Below are 26,841 nucleotides of genomic sequence, written 5' to 3' on the forward strand. Positions count from 1 at the left end.
AGAAAATCCAGAGCAAATTCCAGTCCTCAGCAAGGAATTTCTACTGGAGTGCTATTCCTGAATCCTGCTTGGGGGCTCCATACTTCATATCAGCCTCTAGCTGACTGATCTAGTAGACAATTGATAAATCAGATGTTCGCGGTTTCTTATCTGTTTGTCAGGGCTGGGAATGGGTGAGAGGAGAGGATCGCTTGATTGTCCGTCTGTTCATTCTCTATAGCAGGGCTGGGCAAGATGCGGCCCGCCTAACAATTTGATCCGGCCCGCAGATTGCATCTGGCCGATTTCCAGGAGGTGGCTCAGGCAGCAAGATCCTATTTAAATGGCCCACTGCTTTGTTGTGGTCCTACCCCAGCAGTGGCCAGAGCCGTGAGCCCTTTTAAACATCTGCAGCAACCCTGGGCAGTTCCAGGCAACGCAGTAGCAGCAGTGCTGGGAGCTGCGAGCCCTTTGCTGTGTTTTTAATTCAAAGTCTCTGGCACCAGACAACTCTGGGGGGAGGCTAGTTCCCAGCCCCAACCCTTCTATCTAGGCCCCCTGCCCCTTCCAGGGGTGGAACCAACCTATGACCATGTACCAAAATTCATAAAGTGGCCCCACTGTGAAAATTATTGCCCACTCCTGCTCCATGGGGTACCTGGCATTGGCCACCGTCAGAAGACAGGATACTGAGCTACATAAAACTGTGGTCTGACCCAGTATGGCCATTCTTATGCTCACTCCCAGCCACTAAAAGTGGGAGCAGCAGTCTGTCTCTTCTCCCCCATTCTCAGCCTCTGGGCTGGTTTGAACAGAAGAGGTTCTCTATCTCTCTTAGCCTCATAACTGAGGTAAATGAAACACGGCATCTGAAGGTATACACTACCCTTCCCCAACGTCTGCTTTTTGGAGCCTCTTCCTCAAGAGTTGTCTCTGCTGCTGCTCACAGCTGTTCCTTGCAGTTGTAATGTAAAACTAATATTATTCTGGACAACTTTCTTGTTTCCAAAAGAGGTCTGAATGTGAGCAATGAAACTGCCCCAGTCTTGTTAATTTCATTCTCTGCAGCTGCAGCTGTGGCAATAAAACCATTTCTATGCAAACTCAGCAGGTTACACTCACTTCATGGTTATAAGATTTCCTTTGGAACCACAAGGGCTGGGAAACTTTACTTTAAGGAAGAGATTTTCAAAGGCACACAATTCTCACTGGAAGTCAAAATCTCCTCCTGAAAGCATGTTATACAGAAATTGATAATTTAGTCTCCACACTCATGTACACACACACACTTTTCACAGACATTTGCCAAGGAAAGTTTCCCCACCCAACGCTGGCAAATGGATAACTGGCTGTGTCAAGTCTTAAACCATTAAACTACAATAAGTATTTTATCACCACCTTTCTAGCAGTTCAATACTCATCATCCAGCCAAACAAAGCCACACTATCCTTGAACTCCGGGAAAATTTGCTTCCGGGATTTATATAGATAAATAAATCCAGGAAAAAAAACACACACACACACATACATCACTGTGTTAAGCAGAAGTTCCTAAATGGGATTGTGCAAAAGATATTATAATGGAGCTGCTGACACAACATTAGCTACAGTATTCATAGTAGGATAGCAAAACTGTAATTACAATTTCTCAGTAAATCCAGTTTTTACATAACCAAGAAGTCAACCTCCCACACGTTTTTCTCAGACTAGGATGAGCTTTTGATCCCTTGCCTCCTCTTCGATTCTTTGATCCATGGTTTCAATCAAGCCAACCAAGAGAACAATTATTTTTTTTAAATGAAGTTCAAAAATGTTTCTGTGATTGTAACAAAGAAAATTACTTTAAAAAATATCATTCCCAAAAACAAAATGTTAAAAGGGCAAAATCAGTATGAACGACAGATAGGTAGAAAAATAGTATTCATCTCTATGTATGCAATCAGTCACCACAATTTCCGATAGGGATGTAAAATACCGTATAGTTAGTTAATTGGTTAAATGTTATGTCTAACCAATTGATTGATTAAACAGTAGAGGGCTGGAGTGCCCCTCCCCCATGAGCAGGGGCCACTCCAGCCTGGCTGCTTCCGATTCCACGCAGGACTGCTGGCTCCCAGCCTGAGTGGGGCCAGAAGTGGCACCCCAGCATGTTAACCAGTTACCCATTAACATCCCTTATTTCTGACAGTTAATATATGGGAATTCTTTCTTGCCACACTTATGAGTCATATAACATGAGTTCAACACAGTGATAAGCACCCTACATACGTCTTTAAACATCAATCTATTTGAATTGTGTCTGTTTCAAAAAGTGAATTAAAAATAGTTTAAAGTACACCACCATCCTGTCCCCCTGACAGTGTTGATGGTTCTACAATTACATTTTCCTGTTTTTTTTTTAAATATATTTTCCCTCTCTAACACTAAAGGAAAGACCTACACAAACAACAAAGAAAACTGATTACACAGGGGAAACAGTGAAATTGACCATAAACAATCTGTTGCCAAATCCACAAAGAAATCCAACAAAGAACAGAGAAGAGTTGATGAGCTAGCGCTTTCTTTATTTACACCAGCCTTGGTTGTAACAAAAGTCATTACAGTGTTCAGCCAGTGCTGCTAATAATATTTTAATTCATGAAGCGCCATCTCTTCACTTCATCTGTTAGGTGTTTATGAATACTACACAACCAATTGGAATACAATGCTAAGTATCAAGGACCTGATCCAGTGCCTTTGACTTCAACAAGCATTCGACTGGGCCCTAACGCATCATTTGACTTGAAACATCACAAATGCCAAAAGCGGTCAAGTTGCCATCATTAAACAAGGGGGCAGAGGTTGGTAACCAGGCTCTCGTTAGAAAACGCAATGTTTCTGGTTGCTGTTGGAATGTGGAGAGGGATGGACAGCTGGGCAGTGGGCAGCTAGGAGTCCTACGTCTAGAACTACCCAGAAAGGATGAAGTGGTGGCATCCTGGGCGATATGGCTTCAAGCCCTACCACTAGTGGCATCCTAGATGGCGTGGCTCCAAGTCATACAACTAGTGGCATCCCGGGCGGCGTGGCCCGGAGCCCTACCGCCAGTGGCATCCCGGGCAGCGTGGCCCTGAGCCCTACCGCCAGTGGCATCCCGGGGGACTGGCCCCGAGCACTACCGCCAGTGGCATCCGGGTGGGAGTGGCCCCGAGCCCCACCGCCAGTGGCCCCGAGCCCTACCGCCAGTGGCATCCCGGGCGGCATGGCCCCGAGCCCTACCGCCAGTGGCATCCCGGGCGGTGTGGCCCCGAGCCCTACCGCCAGTGGCATCCCGGGCGGCGTGGCCCCGAGCCCTACCGCCAGTGGCATCCCGGGCGGCGTGGCCCCGAGCCCTACCGCCAGTGGCATCCCGGGCGGCGTGGCCCCGAGCCCTACCGCCAGTGGCATCCCGGGGGAGTGGCCCCGAGCCCTACCGCCAGTGGCATCCCGGGGGAGTGGCCCCGAGCCCTACCGCCAGTGGCATCCCGGGGGAGTGGCCCCGAGCCCTACCGCCAGTGGCATCCCGGGGGCGTGGCCCCGAGCCCTACCGCCAGTGGCATCCCGGGCGGCGTGGCCCCGAGCCCTACCGCCAGTGGCATCCCGGGCGGCGTGGCCCCGAGCCCTACCGCCAGTGGCATCCCGGGCGGCGTGGCCCCGAGCCCTACCGCCAGTGGCATCCCGGGCGGCGTGGCCCCGAGCCCTACCGCCAGTGGCATTCCGGGGGAGTGGCCCCGAGCCCTACCGCCAGTGGCATCCCGGGGGCGTGGCCCCGAGCCCTACCGCCAGTGGCACCCCGGGCGGCGTGGCCCCGAGCCCTACCGCCAGTGGCATCCCGGGGGCGTGGCCCCGAGCCCTACCGCCAGTGGCATCCCGGGGGCGTGGCCCCGAGCCCTACCGCCAGTGGCATCCCGGGGGCGTGGCCCCGAGCCCTACCGCCAGTGGCACCCCGGGGGAGTGGCCCCGAGCCCTACCGCCAGTGGCATCCCGGGGGAGTGGCCCCGAGCCCTACCGCCAGTGGCACCCCGGGGGAGTGGCCCCGAGCCCTACCGCCAGTGGCACCCCGGGGGAGTGGCCCCGAGCCCTGCCGCCAGTGGCACCCCGGGGGAGTGGCCCCGAGCCCTACCGCCAGTGGCACCCCGGGGGCGTGGCCTCGAGCCCTACCGCCAGTGGCACCCCGGGGGAGTGGCCCCGAGCCCTACCGCCAGTGGCACCCCGGGGGCGTGGCCTCGAGCCCTACCGCCAGTGGCACCCCGGGGGCGTGGCCTCGAGCCCTACCGCCAGTGGCATCCCGGGGGCGTGGCCAATCCTGGGCGGAGCGCCCTGGGCGTGTTCACGCTCGGGCCCGCGCCCCGCACCCCAAAAGGCCACGTCCCCCTCGGCCCGGTCCGGGGGGGGGCGAGCAGCCCCAGGGGCCACGGCCACGGCGGCCAGGAGGCCACGGGCAGGTAGGCGCCGCGTGGCCCAGCACCGACAGCCGCCCCTCCCCCCCGCCAGGGGCCCCACCTCCCAGGGCCTAGGGCGCCCCCTGTGGGGGCAGGCGCAGGACCAGCCCGTACGCACCAGCCTGCCCCGCTTCCCCGCCCGGGCCGTGCACTGGCCTCGTCGCCAAGCATCCGACGCCGGCGCCCGTTGCTAAGGGACACGACCATTCCAGCGGGGGGGGGGGTGTCCACTCCCTCGTCCCCCACCTGTCAAATAGTAACAGCCATAAATTCAGTGGTTTGCGCCTTCCGGGGCTACTTCTGCTCCCCCGGGTCTGGCTCCCCCCCGCAGTGTGTATGGCGTTTCAATCTGCATGGCGCCCTCCCCCTCTTGGGGAATTTGGTTGCGTCCAAGCAGAGCCCTGAAGGGGAGGGGGAATGGGGAAGACCAGTACAAGGGAAAGGAGCTGCGGGCTAGAAGGCCCCGTGCCAACCCGGAAGTTGGCCTCTCTTGCCTGTAGGGAGGCTACTCGGTGGTCGGCGCAGGGTGGTCTGGAGGGCAGGGTACTTAGCCCGGGACCCAGCAGCAGTGCCTAGGGGCCGGGTCAGGGGATCCCCGCAACCTCCCCATCTCCTTGTGGCTGCCAATGGACTGGATCCGGGTTCCTGGCACTGGCACAGGGTGCCTGGGGGACGGGGCAATGCAATCCCAGTGCCTGGCTCCTCTGTAAGCTCTGCGGGGCAGGGGCCATCTCAGAGCTTGTGCAGCGCCCAGCACAATGGGGTCCGGCTCAGCCTGCAGAGCTGCTGTAACACAGCTCATGAAAACAAGCTGTTAGTGATCCAGGTCACATTTTTGCCCACCCCGTGCTATTTCGAGGGAGGGTGAAGGATCGACACTAGGGTCAGAGCAGGGAGGGGCAGAAATCTTTAAATAAGCAAAGTCTGGATGCCCTTCTGAAAACTACACTCTTGCTCAGCCACAAGTGATCGGTTAGATGCAGGCATTACTGCAGGGAATGGAGGCTTGGGCAAAGTGCTTCCAAGTGGCTAAAGTGTGTGATTAATTAATTAAACCCTGTATTGTACAGATTCCATCGCCCTCTGCAATTGATATTACCACTATAATAGGTTCCTATCTGAAATGCAATCGGGTAGGCTTTAAATAGGCATAGACAATTGTAATGCTTGGAACATGACAGCAGTTATTATTATTTATACTAAAATAGTGGCCAAAGTCTCCAGGGAGGATTAGAGTTCCAGTGTGCTAGGAGCTGTACCAACTCAGAGGAAGGTCTAGATACTTCCCCAAAGAACTTGCAGTTTAAAATAAGCAGAAAGGGATATAGCATACAAGCACGTTGTTAGAATGAAAATTGATACCTGTTTTATTCATTCCACAGATTTTTTTTTTTTTGGGGGGGGGGAGAGAAGGAAGGGGAGGATGGAAGAGTAGAGAGGAACACACAGGAAGGAAGATAGGAGACTGGATCAAAGCCCATAGAGCAAAGGAGGTGAGGTGTAAATGGCTGGAGGCAAAAGATCTGCTCCTGTTGCTAGGGCCTTCTACTAGGGCTCTGGGGCAGAGACTCTGGCCTCATGGGGGCAGTGGAGTTCACACAATGAACACCGGAGTCCAGGGCTGTCACTAGCTGTAAGCAGAACATTGGTGATGGAGCCAGGCCGTGTACAAAGCCAGCAGGTTGAGGCAGCCTGGGAAACTCTACCTCCCCCAGCTGGCCTCTCCTGGGCGGATGCTGCTACAACTGCACTACAACTGGGGCCGTGAAATGGGAGTGGAGGAAGACAATCCCAGAAGCAAGGGGCAGCAGCTTCTTCCTGCACACAGGCTCCCTTCTCGCAACACACACCTCCCACACTGCAGCTTAACAATCAACTCCCCAGAAGCAGCAGGGTCACAGAAGCTGTGGCACCTGAGGCGCAGCTGCCCTACTGCCCAACCAAAGCAGCAGCTCTTAAGGAAAGTCTCAGCTGCACGTGCCCAATGGTTACCCAGGCCTTGTGCCTTATTAAAGATGGGGTCCTGCTGGTTAGTGCTGATACCGTTCTTCTCCCTTTTCCACTGCCCTGTTGTCAGAGCTCAGATCTTACTGACAGGTGGAGAGAGCTGGGTAGGTAAACCTTGGTGGAGTATTCCCAGGTCTCCTCAGCAAGAGGAGAAAATGAATTCACCGCAGGCTGGCCCTGCCCCAGCGTGCCCCCACCCCCACCCGCCCCCATGCACTTCAAGGCTGGATACAAAATGCTTCAGTGAGTCAGAAGATGAAAGCCCAGCTCCTTAAACATTTCGGCTTTCAAGAAGCTAGCGAGCCATAACAGGGACCAGCCGGGTGTGTGACAGTCAGTGCTGGAAGTCCGTGTGGACTGACTGCTCCTGTTCCCCACTCTCCTGTGCAAGGCCAGGTCTGCACTCTGGGGGAAGATGGGCTTAAGGTACACAATTCCAGCTATGTAAAAAACTGAGCTAGAGTCGACGTAGCTTAAGGCGAGCTTCTGTGCCATCCTCACAGTGGAAACATTCCTGGTGACTTCCCTTACTCCTCATCGAAGGGGTCACCCTCAGCATTTGATTTAGCAGGTCTTTACTAGACCATCTAAATTGAACACTAGACGATCGCCTGCCGCAGCGTCCATCTTCTCACAAGTGGAGATGTGGCCTGAGAGGCAGGGCCTGATGCTGCCCTAAGGGGAGATACACACCTGCACCTGACTGCTTGCTGCCATCTTTAGCAGATGTCCAACTTGCCTTGGGTGCTGTTTTAGCCCAGGATGGCTGAACCAGAAGAGGGCCAGGTCTAGATGGGTGCATAAGAGTCGCACACAGCTTAGGTGGTTGTCCGCTGACCCAGTAGCCATCGCGATGTCTGCTGCTGTGTGTCTACATTCTCATTCTCACATCATCCCACTGTGGCTTGGATCTCTGATGTGAGTATGGAACAGCGGCTCCAGCTGGCCTTGGCAGGGAGTGTGAGCAAAGCAGTTCTTTATCCGGCTCCCTCTACCTGGGGCGTGGGCCGATGCTATTCAGACAGGAAGCTGCATTGTTCTGAGGACCCTCACAAGCCTTGGGCTCGGTGGTTAGCTTGGTGGCACACCCGTGCGGGGAAGTCAGCACCCTTTGACTCCCCTCGGTGGGCCACCCATTGCCAAACCTCCACAGGGGAACAGTATCAGTGGAAATACAGTCCTGGTTCAGCCCCAATACAGTCCCTGCGGAAGAGGTAGGGAAACAATCTGTGCTAGCAAAACGACTGGAGCAGCATGCGTGTTGGGTGTGTGTTGTGTGGCTGGACTGCAGAGATACAGCCCTCTGAGGGTACGTCTACACAGCAATATTATTTCTAAATAACTAGGGCTATTCTGAAATAACTTAGTCCACATCTCCACAGCCAGCAGTTATTTCAAAATAATAGTGCAATACTGTCAAGCTGGAGGACTTCGTACTCTGACTCCTGTAACCTTCATTGTACGAAGAGAAAGGGAAGTCGGAGGAAGAGTGCTCTGTTTTGAAATAAGTGCTGTATAGACATTCCCAATGTCGAAATAAGCTATTTCAAAATAAGCTACACAATTGACGTAGCTCAGTTTGCGTCGCTTATTTCGAGTTAAGCCCTACTGTGTAGTGACTTCACTGGCAAGCGAAGGGTGCAAGCATGAGACAGGGTATCAGAATCCAGCCCTGTAGCCTATCACAGAGGTAAGACTCCTGCATTAGCCTGGTACTTTAAAGTCTCGTTTGCAAACCATCAAGCCAGGTTGAATAGGATCTCGGCCTTTGGACCTAAGTCTCGGAGGAGAAATGCACAAAACAAGCACATGAAGCTCAAGCTTGAGTCGATACTGTACACATCTCTGCTGGCCCTCAGCATAAAAATATGCTGGATTCTCGTCCATGAAGTGTAAAATCTAGGGCCCTCGATGGCCCCCTCAATTCTCCGATAGTAGCTCACTAAGTGCCAGGCTGAGCAGAATGAAGTAATGGATTTCTCTGAAAGCCATCACCACTCAAAGCAATTCCTGAAACTGCCAGAGAGTGTTAACACCCCCCTTCCTAGAAACACAAAATAAAGTTGCAATATAAGAATGTCCAACTCCCATGAAATTTGAAGATGAGGTGGGATATGAGGAACAGGATTCTCTGTTGATTTTGTCATCTTTTACACGCAGGGAAAGTGGGTGTAGAACTGATACAGTATTGTTTTCACAACTCCCCCCCAGCATTCATTCGGCAGAGGTGTAAATGATTACATATGGGGAAGCCATTAGAGAATCAGGCCATAGAATGCCATCTCTACACCTACATGTGTTCCCGCACACAAGTGACATGGTATTAATCTAGCGTAAACACCACATGTTCAATTAACACTCTAACAATACATCAGACAGAAACGACTTAATCGTACCTTAAAATACAATATCACCAGAAAGAGTCACCTAGAAATGGTGAGAGTCAAGGCTATGACAATTTTGACTTTGTGCAAGTGGGTGTGTGTTTACACACACACGCATTTCAATGGGGACCCTTTTAGGTTCAGGTTTGAATTTGGAAAAGAAGCTGTCATGGGATAAGAGGGAAGGTCCTCCCATGGACTGATAACTGCTTAAAAGACAGGAAACAAAGGGTAGAGATAAATGGTCAGTCTTCAGAATGGAGAGAGGTAACTAGTGGTGTCCCCCAAGGGTCTGTCCTGGGACCCATACTATTCAACATATTTATAAATGATCTGGAGAGAGGGGTAAACAGTGATATGACAAAAGTTGCAGATGATTCCAAACTGCTCAAGATAGTGAAGTCCAAAGCAACTCTGAAGAGATTCAAAAGGCTCTCACTAAACTAAGTGACCAGGCAACAAAATAGCAAATTAATTTTAATTCTGATAAATGCAAAGTAATGAACAGTGGACAACATAACCCCAACTATATATACATAACGATGGGGACTAAATTAGCAATTACCACTCAAGAGAGAGATCTTGGAGTCATTGTGTATAAATCTCTGAAAACATCCACTCAATGTGCAGCAACAGTCAAAAAAGCAAACAGAATGTTAGGAATAATTTAAAAAGGGATCGAGAATAAGACAGAAAATATCTTATTGCCTCTATATAAATCTGTGGTACACCCACATCTTGAATATTGCGTGCAGATGCAGTTGCTCTGTCTAAAAAAAAAAAAGACACTGTGGCATTGGAAAAAATTCAGAAAAGTGCAACAAAATTATTAGGGATTTGAAAAAGTTGCCATGTGAGGAGAGATTAATAAAACTAGGACTTTTCAGCTTAGAAAAGAGAAAAGAGGAGAGGAGACTAAAGGGGGATCTGATAGAGGTCTATACAATCATGACCAATCTGAAAAAAGTGAATAAGGAAAAGTTATTTATTCATTCCCGTAACATAAGGACTGGAGTACTCAGAACCCACTCTACCCATTTTATTTAGCACGGACACTGTAATTGACAATATTTTTTCCCATGTCCCCCCCTCTTTCTCTGCTATTTATTTGCAACCTGGACCCCTTAACTCCATTCATCTGAAGAAGTGGGTTGTGCCCATCAAAGCTCATGATGCCATCTACACTTTTTTGGTAGTCTCTAAGGGTGTGTCTAAATTACAGGGTTTTTTCGGAAAAAAGCGGTCTTTTTTCGAAAAAACTTCCCCTGCATCTAGACTGCTGCCGTGTTCTTTCAAAAGTAAATTGAAAGAAAGCGGCAGTTTTTTCGACCGAGGAAAACCTCATTTTACAAGGAATAACACCTTTTTTCGAAAGTGCTCCTTTGAAAAAAAGGCGCAATGTAATGCAAACGGTGCTTTTTCAAAAGAGAGCATCCAGACTGCCTGGGTGCTCTCTTTCGAAAAAGCAGCTTGCTTTTTCAAAAGTATTGGTTGTAGTCTAGACGTTCTTTTTCAAAAGAGGCTTGTAGTCTAGATGTAGCCTAAGGTACTACAGGACTATTTGTTGTTTTTAAAGTTTTTTCAGTTACACACTAACATGGCTACCCCTCTGAAACAAGGACTAGGGGCCACCAAATGAAATTAATAGATAGGAGGTTTAAAACAGACAAAAGGAAGTATTTCTTCATACAACACACATTCAACCTGTGGAACTCCTTGCCAGAGGATGTTATGAATACCAGGACTTTAACAGAGTTCAAAAAAGAGCTAGATACATTTAAGGAGGATAGGTCCATCAATGGCTATTAGGATGGGCAGGGATGGTGTCCTTGTGGCACTGGCCATTGTTGGCAGACAGGATATTGGGCTAGATGGACCTTTGGTCTGACCCACTGTGGGCATTCTTACGTTATTAAATAGTAGGTCAGATTCCCTTTCATGTTCCAGCTGCTTTTACCAGCTCTGATGACACAAAGCAGCCCTCAATCAGACAATTAAGATGAGTTGATGGGTATTTTGTTTTGTTGGAGCAGTACGGAGAGGCCAGGGTGCAGCGATGAGCCTACCCATTTTGTTTTGTCCCTTGTTGAAAAAAAAAATCAAAGGACGAATCCTCCTTTTTAACTACATTTTCCAGTGCAATCTTACTGCAGAAACTGCAATCATAATGACATTATATAGCTGGGCTTACTAACAGAATGAAGACTGTATTCCAATCTCCCACAATGCCAGAGATGGTGAACAGGACAGGTCAACACACCTAGATCAGTTCTTTCAGATTACAGACCCTGGAAACTAGAAGAGTCAAGTTTATGGGCCTCCCTATGGGGGCTGCAGCTGGGAATAGGCATCAGCTGCTGTCCACATTGCAAACTGAATTCAGAAGGGTTGGAGGCAAAGAGAAATTCAATGGTAGTTGGGTGCCCAGTTCCCTTGCAAGTCTCAGCGTAAAAGGGAAAAAAGCCAGATTTTTAGGCAGCCCCAGATGATGCGCACACAAGCCTCTACACTGAAAAAAGGGGGGAATTAGAATTTCAGAGTCCCACAGACAGTTCTCCCCCTTCTTGAAACTAGCCTTGCTTCTAGCCACACTAGCGATCATTAAACAAAAGGCTAACTGCAATACTCTTACTTGCACCGCGTTGTGCTCGCAGTCTAAGGTATTATTCACAGGAGCAGATAAATCGGTCTCTCCTGACCAGAGTCTCACAAACTGGTCTACAGTGGAACAGGATGTCCCCAGTCTCTGCTGGAAAGGATATGGTCAGCAAGGTCATGTTTTCTGGCATTGCCCACAATTCCCAAAAGGTTCATGCTTATCCTCATGTTAGCCTACATAATACAACCAGGACTCTCAAACTTTGGGTTGCAGCTTGGAAGGGTAAGCCGCTGGCTGGCTGCGATATGCTTTTTTAAAAAATCTGAGCATTCACAGGCATGGCCGTGAGCAGCTCCCTGTGGCCGCAGTATACCGATCCTGGCCAATGTGAGCCGCAAGAAGTAGTGAAGGCTCGCCACCACTTCCTGTAGCCCCCATTGGCCAAGAATGGCGAACCACAGCCACTGGGAGCTACCAATGACCATACCGGGGGACGCTCAGGTAAACAAAGCGTCTCATGGCTAGCTAGCGGCTTGCCCACACAAGCTGCACCCCAAGATTGGAAAGCCCTGGAATACAATGCACAGGAAGATACAAGTAGAAGATTTTTTTCCCCTCTAGGAAACGCCATGCACATGCTTTAAAATGCCCAGTGACATCTTAACAACAGCTGCTAGGGAACTGTAGTCCTTCATGGGGGCTCACACAGTCCTACAGTTCAAATGTGGCTTCTTAAATGCCAGTGACCGATCCTCCACCAGTTTGAACTGGCACCTCTTCTTTGAGCTTAATGGAGCTACACCCGTCTACACCAGTTCCAGACCTGACCAGCATTCAAATCAGACACACCCAGGGTGAGTTCAAAGCCAAGCACTCTTTGCTGCTACAGAAACACAGCATCCACCTTGAACGGCAGAAAGAGCCCAGCATTCCAGGGGAATATGACACAGCCGTGCCAACATCAGAATTGCTGACTCACGTAGCCCGACCCCACTCTAGTCCTATATTTAGATTGGACCCCTTGACCCCACGTATGTCTCCCTGCTACTTGTTCATCACTCGATTTGTTGCATGGGTACCAGCTTGGCTTGCTATTATCAGTGATGTTTTCCCATTATATAGCTGCATATCTGGAATTCCTTACTGCTTGCTCAGTGGTGAATCTTCTGGAGAGCTTCCCTTTGAAACTCCCACACATGATGATAAAAGAACATGCGAGGGAAGCATACGATCCAGGGGATTTTGTACAGCATACTGGCCGGCTACTGAACAATGGTTATTGGAACAGGGTTCACAACATGAAATTGAAAGGAATGAACACAGCTTGGGTCAGGTGTGTTTGCATCCCAGGGGTGTACTGGCCGATGCTGTGCATGAACGCACACAACCTCTCAACTAATCCTTCTTGCCCCTCCTCCCGCATGACATGGCTGTGTGCGGCAGCTGTCCTTAGTGTGTGAGGATGTGGGGGACGCCTGGCAAAGGCCCGCCTCCATCTTGGGAGGGGGAGCTCCAGAGAGAAGAGCTCAGGGAGCTGCAGGATTCAGTGGAGGCTGGACTCCAGTGGCTGGCGTGGGAGAGTTGTGAAGTTTCGGTAATGCACTCCCGTTCGGTGTACTGCTCTGGTGCCCTCTAGTGGTGGCTGTGCCACAGACTGGCAGACTTTGCAGAGGTAGCAGAGATTTGTGGGTCACGGTTCACTCCCCACTACCTGTGACACTCTCAGAAGTGCAGCATTACCAGGGCAGCCGACAGGCAAGGTCGGGGGGTCGCTCTGTGCTCCCGGATGGGGCAAGGCCGAGGGCACCCACCCCTGCACTGCCTGGAGCAAACGCTGAGCGGTGTCCCTGCCTCCTCAGAGCTGCCCGGAGTGCGCGATGCAGGGCTCTGGCGGCAATTTAAAAGGCTCTGGGCCCCTTTAAATCACCCGGCCCCAGGGTGCCACCTTTCCCTCCACAGGCCTGAGCAGTACAAGTGGTGGCCCATATGGGAATTTAAAGCGGCGGGACTTCTGAAGCTCCAAACAAGCTTTCCTAGCAAGGGGCGAGCATGTAACACACACCCAGTGGATACTGGCTCTTGTGTTTCAATGGGAGGAACATCACAAGCGCCAAGATTTGAAGTAAACCCTAGCCAGGGCCTTGCAGGAAGTGCCCCTTATAGGAAAGGAATGGGAAATCAAGTCAGACCCTGATAGATTCTTACCGTACATCACCCTCATGCTGATTTCTGGCTCCCCCCTGCCCCCTCCGTGTGCTGACGCTCCAGTCCCCACTTCAGCAGCTGCCAGGTCCTCTTAGAGAGCTGACATTTCCATTCCTGACATTTTTCCGCGGCTCCATCTCGGAATTAATGGCCGGATATTAACAGCAATGGGGCCGTTTATCATAATTAGTCTCATGAAGCTACTAAGCATTCAGCTATTTTTCATCAGTGCCGAGGAAATAAACGGCAGGATCCCAGTGACGAGACGCACAATTTATTTACTGATTGATTGATTTCGGTCTGTCATATTTCGCCTTTAAAGTTTGCCAAGCCAAGCTGCGCTCTTTGGAGAGGGGCTATCCGAACTCAGGATGAGACCACATGCTAGCTTGTATATCAACGAGATATTTGTTATGCTGACACCTTCTATCACCCAACCCCCCGCCCCCACCTCACTCAAGCTACCGTAAATGGCAAGTCCCAATTAGCTGTTGGAGCGTGTCAGGCCAGCCTCCGCTAGGAGCCACCAGGCGGTGCCAGGAAAGGAAACCCAGTCCCATTTCCCAGCTGTGGGGAGCTCGGACACCCTGCCCCAAAGGGAGGTAGCCCAGGAGCTGTACTTCCCGCGGTTCCCCATTTGGTCAGGGGTTTTGGGTGATGTTTGTACAATGCCACAGACGGCTAGCACAGCCAGCTTGGGATATATATCTCGGAACAAGCAGAAGCCATGCTCCTCTGTACCCATACCTGGCAATGCTGCCAGGAGTCGTCTGTATCATTCCACTGTCTGCGCTTCTCTCACCCCGACTTCTCCATCTCATGGGGTGCCCTAAACTGATCACCCTGGGCCCAGCCCAGCCCTGAGGCTCCATCCCCCCCCTCCGTCATTTGCTTTCCCCCACGTGTTCACTTTCACGGGACACTTTCAGCATTTGACCATGTGTTCTGTTGGAAACCAGACAGCTGGCCAGTAGCCACCCCAGTGGTGGGTGGGGGATGACTAAGCCAGCTTAATGGGCAAAGCCAGACTCTTGCCCCTCAAGGCTAGTAAGTTCTTCCCACTGGCTTTTGGGTCCATCAGCAGGCCTTTGCCTCACGAGGGACAGTTGACTGTCACTCTCAGGAAGCAGTGGTTGTCCCTTGGAGGCTAATGAACTCAGTGGAAAGGCTTTCATTGGCCTCAGGGGAAATGGAATTTGAGCATCCTGGAGAAACCATCCTTTAACACCCTCCATTCCCAGTCCTGTTGCCAAGGTTACCAAGGTGGTCCATTGGCAAGCCAGGTCCAAGGACAACCTGACTCTAGCTTCCTGGGTGTGCATTAATGGCTTTAGATCTGTGGCATGACATTGGCACTTCATTCGACGTTCAAACTATGGACAGAGGTCAGGTCTCTAGGCTATTTTAATGGCTGCTTCATCAGCCCCTAGTATGAACAACCATGTAGCTGCTTTAAAAACAGGGCTCTATTCCTCCCTTTCTCCTTATCTCATCCCTGCCTGTCCTCACCGCCCGGCTTTCAGCTTTCCAGTAACGGCAAGTGCAGAGTTACACATTCCATATGGTTTGGGTAAGTGAACTGCCTAGATTGTAGCCTAGTAGAGTCCTCATTCAATAAAAGAACTCAAGCGTCCCTTCTTTCCACACTGAGTGCATTTCAGTACCCCAGCACTTAATAAGAACATAAGAATGGCTATACTGAGTCAGACCAAAGGCCCATCTAGCCCAGTGTCCTGTCTTTCAACAGTGGCCAATGCCAGGTGCCCCAGAGGCAGTGAACAGAACCGGGAATTATCACGTGATCCCTCCCACATTGCCTATGCCCAGCTTCTAACAAACAGAGGCTAGGGACACCATTCCTACCCATCTTAACTAATAGTCATTGATGGATCTATCCTCCATTAATTTATCTAGCTCTTTTTTAAACTCTGTTAAAATCCTGGTCTTCACAACATCCTCTGGCAAGGAGTTCCACAGGTTGACTGTAACCTATGTGAAGAAATACTTCTTTTTGTTTGTTTTAAACCTGCTACTTATTAATTTCCTTCGGTGAGCCCTAGTTCTTGTGGTATGGGAAGGAGTAAATAACTTTTCCTTATTCATTTTTTCCATGCCAGTCATGATTTTATAGACCGCTATCATGTCCCCCCCTTAGTAATCTCTTTTCCAAGCTGAAAAGTCCCAGTTATATTAATTTCTCCTCATACGGAAGCCATTTCATATCCCTAATAATTTTTTTCCCCCTTTCTGAACTTTTTCCGATGCCCAGATACCTTTTTTTGAGGTAAGGCAACCACATCTGCAGGCAGTTTTCAAGATGTGGGCATACCATGGAACTATATAGAGGCATTAAGATAGCTCTTATTCTCTATCCCTTTGTTAATTATTCCTAATATTGTGTTTGCTTTTTTGATTGCTGCTGCACATTGAGTTGATGTTTTCAGACAACTCTCCACGATGACTCCAAGATCTGGCTCTTGAGTGGTAACAGCTGATTTGGTCCCCATCATTTTATACATATAGTTGGGATTGTGTTTTCCAATGTGCATTACGTTGCATTCATCAAAATTTAAATTAATTTGTTATTTTGTTGCCCAGTCACCTAGTTTTGTGAGATCCTTTTGAAGCTCTTCACAGTGTATTTTATTTAGTTATCAATTCATGAGAGGACCTCCCCTCTTATCCCATGACAACTTACTTTGCTTGAGAGCTTTTAGTGAGTGACTTGTAAGAGGCTTTCTGGAAATCTAAGTAGAGTATATCCACTGGATCCCTCTTGTCCATAGCTGGTGGATGCTCTCAAAGAATTTTAGTAGGTGGTAAGTCCTGATTTCCCTTTACAGGAACCATGTTGACTTCCCCCAATAAATTAAGTTTCTCTATGGCTACGTCTAGACTGGCATGATTTTCCGCAAATGCTTTTAACAGAAAAGTTTTTCCGTTAAAAGTATTTGCGGAAAAGAGCGTCTAGATTGGCACGGACGCTTTTACGCAAAAGCACTTTTGCGGAAAAGCGTCCGTGCCAATCTAGACGCGGTTTTGCGCAAAAAAGCCCCAATCGCCATTTTCGCAATCGGGGCTTTTTTGCGCAAAACAATACCGCCTTGTCTACACTGGCCCTCTTGCGCAAAAGCATTTGCGCAAGAGGGCTTTTGCCCAAACGGGAACAGCATAGCATTTCCGCAAGAACACTGACAATCTTACATGAGATCTTCAGTGTTCTTGCGGAAATTCAAGTGGCCAGTGTAGATAGCCGGCAATTTTTTCTGCAAACGCAGCTGCTTTTGCAGAAAAACTTGCCAGTCTAGACGCAGCCTGTGTGTTTGACAATTTTATTCTTTACTGCAGTTTCAACTAATTTGCCCAGTACTGAAGTTAGGCTTACTGGCCTGTAATTGTCAGGATCACCTCTAGAGCCCTTTTTAAAAATTGGTAGCACATTAGCTTTCCTACGGCTATTTGGTACAGAAGATGATTTCAAGAATAGATAACAACCCACGATTAATAGTTCTGCAATTTCACATTTGAGTTCTAGCAGAACTCTTGGGGGAATATCATCTGGTCCTGGTACCTTCCTCCACCCAACTCTGCCCTCAGCAGCTGATTCTGGATCTGCATCATCTCCCCTCTACTCTTGACCTGTTCCCCCCCCAGAGGTAAGTCACTGTCCATGCCTCGGGCAAGTCACTGTTCACTGTCTGTGCCTCAGTTTCCCGCGTCTGTACAATGGGGCTAATAGCATTGCCCTTATTCCCAGGGGTGCTATCAGAATAAATATATTAAATATCAAGCCACTCAGACACTATAGCGAGTGGGGCCATTCGTAGATAGATACATAAGATACCGCTCTGACAATGCCTGTCAGTCCTAAACTGTAACCCTGGTAAAGAAGCAAGAGCTTCCCATCCCAGCCTTTGCTATGTAAACATAAAATGTTGTGTTTGAATAGCAGGTTTTTCTGCCAAAGTGAAGCTAGTAATTAAAGCCAGATGGGGACTTGCTTACAGTCTGATACTAGGCCCACCTGCTGCTGTGTGGCATTTTTAAATCAAGGGGCCAACCACCAGCAGGAAGCTCAGAAAAGCCAAATACAATTAAAAAACTTCATTTCCAAATCCTCAGCCCAGCATATTCCAGGCCATGCGCCATGCCAGAGTCTCTGAACCTGAGATTCCCCTGGTCCACGATGATTCAGTGTCATCACCTGGTAGAATAATTAGCAAAGCCACAGAACCCAATCCTACACTGCTCGCTCACCGACACACGTGGAGTAGGTGCATAAGCAAGGATTACTCATGTGAGTACGTGTTTCACTTCAGTCTGTACAAAGCTACAAGGGCTTAGTGTTCGTCAAAAGAGGTAGGGAAATAAAAAGGCATTCCTCAGAATATAGCACGGGAGGATGGAATGCGAGTCATATAGAAATGAACATAAGAACAGTCATACTGGGTCAGACCAAAGATCCATCTAGCCCCATATCCTGTCTTCTGACAGTGGCCAATGCCCCAGAGTGTCTACACTACAAAACGGCTGTTTTTCCAAAAAATCGTCACTTACGTCCATACGGCAATCGTGTTCTTTTGAAAGAAAATCAAAAGAACAGAGGGGGTTTTCGGGCATTGGTAATCCTCTTCTACCAGGCAGCAGCCTTTTTTCTAAAAGAGCTCTTTCGGAAAAAGGCGTGTGTGGACGGGGAAGAGGGAGTTCTTTCGGAAGTTGAGGAAAGGGGAAAAATCACAGGTGCCCTGGTGGCCACTCCGTCCATGGTAATCACAGCTGAAATGCGGAGAGCGTCCATTCAATGTGGACACTATCTTTCGAAAAAGCAGATCGTTTTTTCCATGCGCTTTGGCAGTGTGGACGCTCTCTTTCGGAAGAAGGTTTTTCGGAAGATCTCTTCTGGAAAAGCTTCTTCTGAAAGAAGCCTGCAGTCTAGACGCAGCCGGAGTGGACAGAACAGGGAATCATCAAGCGATCCCTCTCCCATCGCCCATTCCCAGTGTCTGACAAAAAAAGGCTAGAGACACCATCCCTGCCCACCCTGGCTAGCACCCATTGATGGACCTACCCTCCAGGAATTTATCTAGCTCTTTTTTAAACCACGACTGCCTGAAAGATTCGTCTTTTAAGACAAAAATATGAAGATGACAGTTTTTGGAGTAATTAAATTTGCCCTTTTTACAAGGCTCATTGATAAGACCCGTTAATGGAAAACATGAAAAGAGCAACAACAAAAGCCGCCAATCAGTCTAATTCTGCGCTGTGGTGGATGGGCAGGGGAGGAGCTGATTGGCTGGGCCCACCAGCTGGCAGGAGGGCTGAGGGTGGAGCTAATTGCAGGGCTGCAGATGGGTGCTGAGCACCCACTATTTTCTTCCTGGGGGAGCTCCAGACCCAGAGTCTGTGACTATGCCACTGCCAAGCCCTCCAGCCCCACAAGCCCTAGTGAAAGCAGCCTGCTAGGCAGGAGCCAGGATCTTCAGAGCAAAGGAAGGAGACAAAGCAGCAAGGAAGCAAAAAGACCCTTATGCCTGGCAGACAGAGTAAGAGTCATTCCCAAAAAGTCAGCATGAAAGAGTCATAGCTGAGCCACTGTGGAGTTGAGGGTCGGACAGTCACACTCGCCCCTTTGAGAGGAGGAGGTCTGGTTGAAGCAGGCATGATTCCAGCGGTGAAAGCCCAAGGCTCCTACTTAGGCTGGATCCCCTATTCTAGTGGAAGGGCAGCCCCCCCAAGGGGCATTCTGGGCTCTCACCAGCTTCCTTTGGACGTGTTCTGCCACTCGCTCTCAGGCCGGCATCCCACCCTCCTTCCCCAGAAGCAGGCACAGCTGCAAAATGCATTGCTGTGCCAAGGGCAGCAGACCTTTTCCAGCACTTGCCCCTCCCTATTCTGCAATGCCCCTCCCAGCCCCACGGATCTCAGGTCAAGACCTGTCAAGGATTCACGGGGCTCATGCTAGGGAAGCATTACGGCACCCTCCCAGATCCTGGCGGGGCGGGGGGTTCTGCCGGGTTTTGCTCTTCTCCCCACTGACGAGGGGGTGCAAGGCTCAGAGTGACCAAGAGAGCTGTGCTATGCAGCCGTTTCTTAACGGAGCACAGAACTGGCCATCCCTAGCTAGGGTCACTCGAGTCACATTGCACGGCCCGGTGTGGGGTCATTCGAGAGGACTGTTGTAGTACTAGCTCCTTCGTGAATAATGGAGCCACTTCCCCTCCACCCGCCCGTCTCTTTTAGATCCAATTTCATGCCGCGTGTATTTGGAATGTTTATTTGAGTCTCTCGGGATAGGACCAAAATATCAGATTCCCTGCTTGGTTTCTTCCCCCATTACAGAAATAAGCTGCGAGAGAAAGGGTCCTGGGAAAACCCCAGGGAGTAATTAGCAGCGATGCGGACAGGGGCCGGCACTAGTAGTTTCTGTGTCTATTGCTCCCAGAAGTTACCAAAAAGCTTAAGCGCTGCTCATGTTTGCTGGCTGGCAAAGTGCAGCCACACTGCAAGACTGCCTGTTATTCGGCCCCACCCCTGCAACGAAGCCCAACACAGAGCGCCCCACTTCCTAGATTTCGAGGACCATAAAGTTAGTCTCCTCTGACCTCACACACCAGAGAATTCCTCTCGGTAAGTCGCTCAAAGTATTCAGCTTTGTTCAACTTTGCCCACACACCCCTCTTGGCAGCGTTTTTCTGGTTCCCAAAATGCTGAGCTCTAACTGCAAGACAGTTCACCAGGCAGTCCCCATATCCAGGGGCTAGCTCTGCTTTTCATGGGGCTATGCTGTGTCCATTAAACAGGGCGGGGGGGGGGGGGGGACATTCTCGGCTTGTGCTACTGAAGCATGGTACAACCCAGCACCCAGCGACTGCTCTCCCAAGGTATGTCTGATGTGCAAGCTCAGGTAGATTCACATGTGCAAGCAGCATGGCCAGTTTGGGCTAGTCACCCGAGAACGTGTGCAGGACCCTCAGAAGGGATAGTTGTTGGGGAGCTGGCCAAGCCACCATCCACACAGCTGCGGGCACAATGCTATTTTTGGCAGCTAGCTTGACCCGAGCTAGTGCAGGCTGGGAATTACACCTCCCTGCTGCAATGTAGCTGTACCCAAAGCTGAGCGGGCTGCGGCGCTTACGGGGCAGGAAGCCTTGTCTGAGCCAGGAGAATAAGCAGATGAGGCTTCTCTGTGGCCTGATTTGATTGACATGGCTGAGGTACTTGATGGAGTCACTCCAGAGTAAGTTAGAGGCGGGTCATGATGTGGGGAAGGAGCGGGCTTTTTCTAGAGTTACGCTGCCAACTGTTAACCTCACTCCAAAAGAGCTGGTCTCGTCCATCCCTGAGCCCCCTCACTGCACCTTCTCAGCCTTCCTTTGTCATGGTTTCCAGAAGCCAGTGTTGGCCAGCAGGTCAAGCAGGAAGGGGAGAAACTCAGCAGCTGCTTTAGCCCAAAGATCCAAGCAGCCAGCATGAAAGAGAGGGCTGAAAGCCTGCCATCCTGTGCATGAAAGACACTAGAAGCTGCCGGAGGGCAGGTCTGAGGTGCAGAGAAGCGGGTGTCGGGTGGGATCCGGCAGAGCAATGGTCCCGGGCAGACAAAAGGGGGGAAAAACAGGGTCCTCAATAAAGATCCCCATGCAAGAGGCCCTTGAAAAGCCACAGATACAAAGCCCGTTGCCCAGGAAACTAAGGGTGCCTTCTCGTTATTGTTGGCAACAGGAAATGGCGATAAACACCGTAATCCAGGCCCAGCTGCTGCCACTGTCTTTTCCTCTTGATTCCAGGCACAGAAGAGAAAGATGTGTCTTGCATTGTTCTGCTGTCTCCCAGGGCACCACCATGCCCTTGGGATCCACAGAGACTCCAGACCCGGTGCTGTCTAATCGGGATGATCAGGCTGCCATGGCAACCAAACAGGCCAGGACTCCTGAAGGTTAGAGACAAACCTGACATGAGGCCAAGGCACCTACATTTCACTTGTGTGCTCTCACCCATTACACCTGCCTATGTGCTTACAGGCACACAATTACCCATAGACTCAGTGTAAGGGACAGGCAGTCTTGCCTAGCAGTCACAGCTGGGCGGAGGTCCATCCACCAGGCATGAGACTTGCAAGGCCAGGTCCTGTAAAGAAGAGTCAAGGTGAGGCCGGGGTTGAAGACCAGAGAACTCGGGCAGTGCCAGATGACAATCGAGAGGCAGGAATCAGGGTCAGAGGCAGGCTGGGGTCAGAGCCCAGAGATGAGGAGACAAGGCAAAGTCTGGCACTGCAGCAGGCTGAGGACTGCATGGTTTCCCAGACAACTTCCTAGGGCAACTCTGGGAGTTAAGACGAGGGATTTGACCAATCAGAGGGCGGAAGGGTACTGTTCCTCCGTGTCTATTCTTGGGGGCGGTACTTCCTGTGGCACCTACTATATCTCCATAGGGCCTTTTGATGCACTGCGGAAATATCAGCCGCCCCAGGCTCTGCGGATCTGGGTGCTAGTTCCTGGGTCCTTACATGCACACAGAGTGAGCTCCATGCCCACAAACACACCATCCATGCAGATGCTGACACATGTGTATCTATTCATGGACATGCACGTCTCGACAAGTAGATAACATGTTACAGCCTGGGACATGAGACATTCCAATTTGTGCATGTTATATCGTGCACTATCGTGTCATGCCTTACATGCCTGAGACACTGCAGGGCATCACTGCCTATATAACGTACAGCAGATAGGATCTCCTAACAAAACCATGCTAGAAACACATGACATAGCTAAGCCATGATAATGCATGTTAACATGCCTTGACTACACTGTGATAAACATATAGGCATAACCTAAGACAGCAAGATGACACAGCAGAAGAGTGATGACAAATTGGCAAAGATATTTTAGTGAAACTTCTTGTTATTCTGTATGCTGGCTCTGAGACATACTGCCATTGTCACCATTACCAGGAATATTCACAATATGAAGCATCACATCCCCTTGCAGCTTACAGATTCATATCAAAAGTATATGGCAGACTTAAGTGACCTAGCATTTTGAAAGCAAATGTAAAAGCCAGTTCATGTACCCAGAAAGGCCCAACCAAAAGCATCATCTTCCTCTTCCTTTGTTACAGCTGAGAGCATCTCTTGCATCTCCAGTAGCATAAGGAATGCAGATCCTTGCTGTTTTAATTGTTAATAATACCATATGATAGGCAGGATTGGGAGCACCCCCTAATATAAAGGTTACCAAACCTTCCCATTATGAGACCCTCTTTTCTGTTGCTTATGACTCTGCCAAACATTAAGGCTACATCTACACTGGCATGATTTTCCGAAAATGCTTTTAACGGAAAACTTTTCCGTTAAAAGCGTTTTCGGAAAAGCACGTCTAGATTGACAGGATGCTTTTCCGCAAAAGCACTTTTAGCGGAAAAGCGTCCGTGGCCAATCTAGATGCGGTTTTCCGCAAAAAAACCCCGATCGCCATTTTCGCGATAGGGGCTTTTTTGCGGAAAACAATACTGTGTTGTTTACACTGGCCCTTTTGCACAAAAGTCTTTTGGAAAAAGACTTTTGCCCAAACGGGAGCAGCATAGTATTTCCGGAAAATCACTGACGATCTTACATGAGATTGTCAGTGCTTTTCCGGAAATTCAAGCGGCCAGTGTAGACAGCTGGCAAGTTTTTGCGCAAAATCAGATGATTTTGCGGAAAAACTTGCCAGTCTAGACACAGCCTAAATGTTTGGGCTCACATTTTCCACAGAGTGTGTTTGCCTCAAGCTAATTTTTTCCTCTTAGTTTAAAAAAAAAAAAAATCTCACCTCCAAAATGGGTCAGCCATTTCTGAGTACAAGGCTGCAGGGAACAAGGGTTGTTTTGCCCATGTTCAATTCTGGCAGCCTTTTCTTTGAAAAGCTCTTGCCTCCCCATACGTTGGAACAATAACCTGAAATGTAGCAGGGCGCTGGCCTTTGGGCGTGGGATGTGCTTTTGCCAACCCCGTGAAAATCAGCCCACGTACGGCCTGGTTCTAGGCCTTTGAAAAATTGCAACTTGCACATGCATAGTGGAGACTGCTTGATGTTGACAGCTAGTTTCCCCAGAGATTCAGTCCACAATGGCTTGGGTGGCAGGTTTGCAGAAATTTTGGTGGTGCACAGAACCCAAAGGTTCTGGGAGGGAGTTTGAGTGGGGAAGGAGCGCAGGTTCGTGGTGGGTGTGGGTGGGGGAAGAGAACCAGCCCCAAACTTTGATGGAGCAGGGCCCCTGAGCCAGGAATATGCCACTGGGCAAGATCTGGGCTGCTGTGGTCCAGGACCAAGAGCCAGGAAGGAAAGCAAAGAATCCATCTCTCCAGTGCTCTCCCCTTGCGTCTGATGCAGAGTGGAGGAGGAAGCTGAAATAACACAGAAGAGCCAAAAGCCAGACCTGCAGGCAGGAGCAGGGACACGGAAAGGCAGGTGTGAGACTGGGACTGGAAGTTTGGGCGGGAGGTAATTGGCATGGAGACTGGGACCAAATCCATCCTTTCTCTTCCTGCAACCCACTGCCCCATTCACTACATACCTTCCAACCGCTGCCATAAATGGGGCAAGGCCTCCTACACAGAACAGCCACCTTCTCTATGCAACTCTGATTCACTTCCAGAGCAGGTCCATGCTATGCACCAAATAAAGCTGGGCTTCTGTGGCAAAAAGAAATAGCATGTGATCATTAGAGGCAGTCTCATATAATGCACCCCTCTCTTCCAGTAGGGGCTGGCATCACAGAATCCTAGAACACTAGAACTGGAAGGGATCTCGAGAGAGAGGTCACCAAGTCCAGTCCCCTGCCCTCATGGCAGGGACAAGCACCATCTAGACCAGTGTTTCGAGTACCCTTCGGGGTACTCGAGAGAAGTCTGGGGGGTACATCAACAACTGATATTTGGAGAAAACGGAATTTTTGTTTCAAGTTTTACAGTGCTTTATTATTTTTGTACTTTTTACACCCCAAAATTTCATCGCCCACCCAGCTACGATGAAGTTGTTTAAACAAATATGTCGCAATGGTAGAAAAAAAATTGTGTGTGTCTGAAAACTGTAGGTACTGGGGGTACTTATTTTTTGTAAAGGGAGTACTTATAAAAAAAAGATTGAGAAACACTGACCTAGACTATCCCTGAAAGGTGTTTGTCTCACGTGCTTTTAAATATCTCCAGTGATGGAGATTCTACAACCTCCCTAGGCAATTTATTCCAGCGTTTAACCTCCCTGACAGGCAGGAAGTTTTTCCTATTGTCCAACCTAAACCTCCCTTGCTGCAATTTAAGCCCATTGCTTCTTACCCTACCCTCAGAGGTTAAGGAGAACAATTTTCTTCCTCCTCCTTGTAACACCCCTTTAAGGTTGTACAGGGAACCTTACTTTTGGCATTTCCCAACTTTGACTGCCTTCCTCCAGCAGTTTCCAAATAGACTACAGAGACGAGGCCAAACTGTATTTATACCTGCTCATTGGGTGATAGCAATGTGAAAAATCAGACCATTTTTGGGGGGGAGTTAGGAAGGGATAGAAGAAAAAGCCGCTAGTATCAGGCCATCAGATCACCCTACCTGCATGGTGCTACTGAAATCAGCTAAGCAGTACAGGTGTAACTGAGCACAGTTTGGCACTGTGTGAATGATTAAACACCCGCAATGAAATGCAGCTCCTTCTGGGGAGGAGGGTGGGACATGCACCAACACCAAACAACTGTTAGCACATGTTAGGATAGGGAGTGAGGGGAAATGTATCTGCTTGGAATTGCAGGGGAATTTAGAAAGAGGCCAGATGTAGTGATCTGGACTGGAATTTGGCCTGGTCACCAGGGCTAACACTGCGCCTTGCAAGCCAGCAGCACACTAAGACTCTTGGGGTACGTCTACACAGTAGCGTGTACCTCGAAATAAGCTACACTATTTGAGCTACACAAAGTACGTCGCTTATTTTGAAATTTGGCGCTGTCTACATAATAAATCGCTATTCAAGCATCTTCCTTATTCCTCGAGCAACAACGTCTACAGGAGGCTGGAATAAGAATCCGGTTATTTCGAATGTATTTCAAAATAACGGGCGTGCTGTTAAGACACGCAGAACGGAGGTTATCCCGAAATAGCGCTGCCATGTAGACGTATCCTTGCAGAGAAATGAGGCCTCACGCCAAAGAACGTACAATTCAGCCGCACAACTTGCCCACAAGGGAGGGAGTCGCGAAGGCTGATGAAGCGAGTCCATCTAACAGGGACGGCAGGCCGGTGCCTTGCTAGTTTCACAAGCCCGCAGGAGTGCCCCTTTCTACACGCTCATGAGCCAGAGTATTTACGTTCGTCAGCAGGGGCAAGCTCCCATTTCATTCTAGGGGAGTCTCTTAACAACAGCTGGGCAGGAAGGGGGAGGAGTATATGGCAAAACTGACCCAATCTGCCCTTGCGCAGGAAGCCAGATCAAACTCGGCAGATTCGGTCCATCTGAGCCCAGAACCAGCTGAGCATAGACCGACTGCTACTACTGGGAGTCAATCAAGACCAAAGCACCAGAGTGACACTCGGCTGGGTGGACGGCGATAGTGACCAAAAGGGGAACGTGTGGCGTTCTCTGCATTTTCGCAGTCCCATGGCCATGTGCCTTGCATTGCACAGGCTTAAACTGATCCCTTCCATCGCCAATCCTCAGCTGGTTCCCTACCCAAGGGGTTATTCACCTCTTCAGCCCAGCCCAGCCCCTTCCTCCAAGGAATAATTGTCCGTAGCTCAGTGACCACTGCCACCGAGTCCCTGGCAGGGAGATTTGGCATTTTGCATGGGCAAGTGCTTTTCTGATGCATCGGGAGGAGGGGGGGGGGGGTCTGTGCTCTGCATGTGTGTGTTAAAATCAAAGGGACTGAAAAGGTCTCAGCTCCCAAAGTGCTGATGCAAGACGTCAGGCAGAAAAAAACCAAACCTGGATGGACAGGAGACCACTAGAGAAGCCAGACACAAGAGACAAGTCTGTATTCCCCCAGCCAGTCCTGGGAGAGTGCCCCAGTTCCTCCCAGCGCCCACCCTCTTCCCCCAACTGCTCCCCAACTTTTCCGGTTCACTGAGCGCAACCTCCAAGTCCCCTTTTCTGCAGATAAGACCCAGCCTGGGGTCTGGAAGGCCAGGTGTAGGATGAGAATAGAGGGGCTTTGGAATGCCCTACGAGGGACAGAGGCTGGATCGG

At 49.8% G+C, this 26,841-nt stretch overlaps 1 protein-coding gene across 5 annotated transcripts in view; it reads right to left on the bottom strand.

Moving 5' to 3' along the window:
• Positions 1-24,299, bottom strand: part of DNAH1 (dynein axonemal heavy chain 1) — a 140,351-nt gene extending 116,052 nt beyond the window's left edge. Inside the window, exon 1 of one of the 5 annotated variants that reach the window (XM_075939493.1) lies at positions 24,188-24,299. The gene's annotated coding sequence lies outside the window, so the exon portion shown is untranslated. Of the gene's footprint in view, positions 1-4,556; positions 4,649-24,187 lie in introns of those variants that run through there. The other 4 variants (XM_075939495.1, XM_075939492.1, XM_075939494.1 and 1 more) reach the window with 4 other exon arrangements.
• Positions 24,300-26,841: the final 2,542 nt, after the last annotated feature.

The sequence above is a fragment of the Pelodiscus sinensis genome, chromosome 11 (genome assembly GCF_049634645.1).
Source record: "Pelodiscus sinensis isolate JC-2024 chromosome 11, ASM4963464v1, whole genome shotgun sequence".
Taxonomy (NCBI): Eukaryota; Metazoa; Chordata; order Testudines; family Trionychidae; genus Pelodiscus; species Pelodiscus sinensis.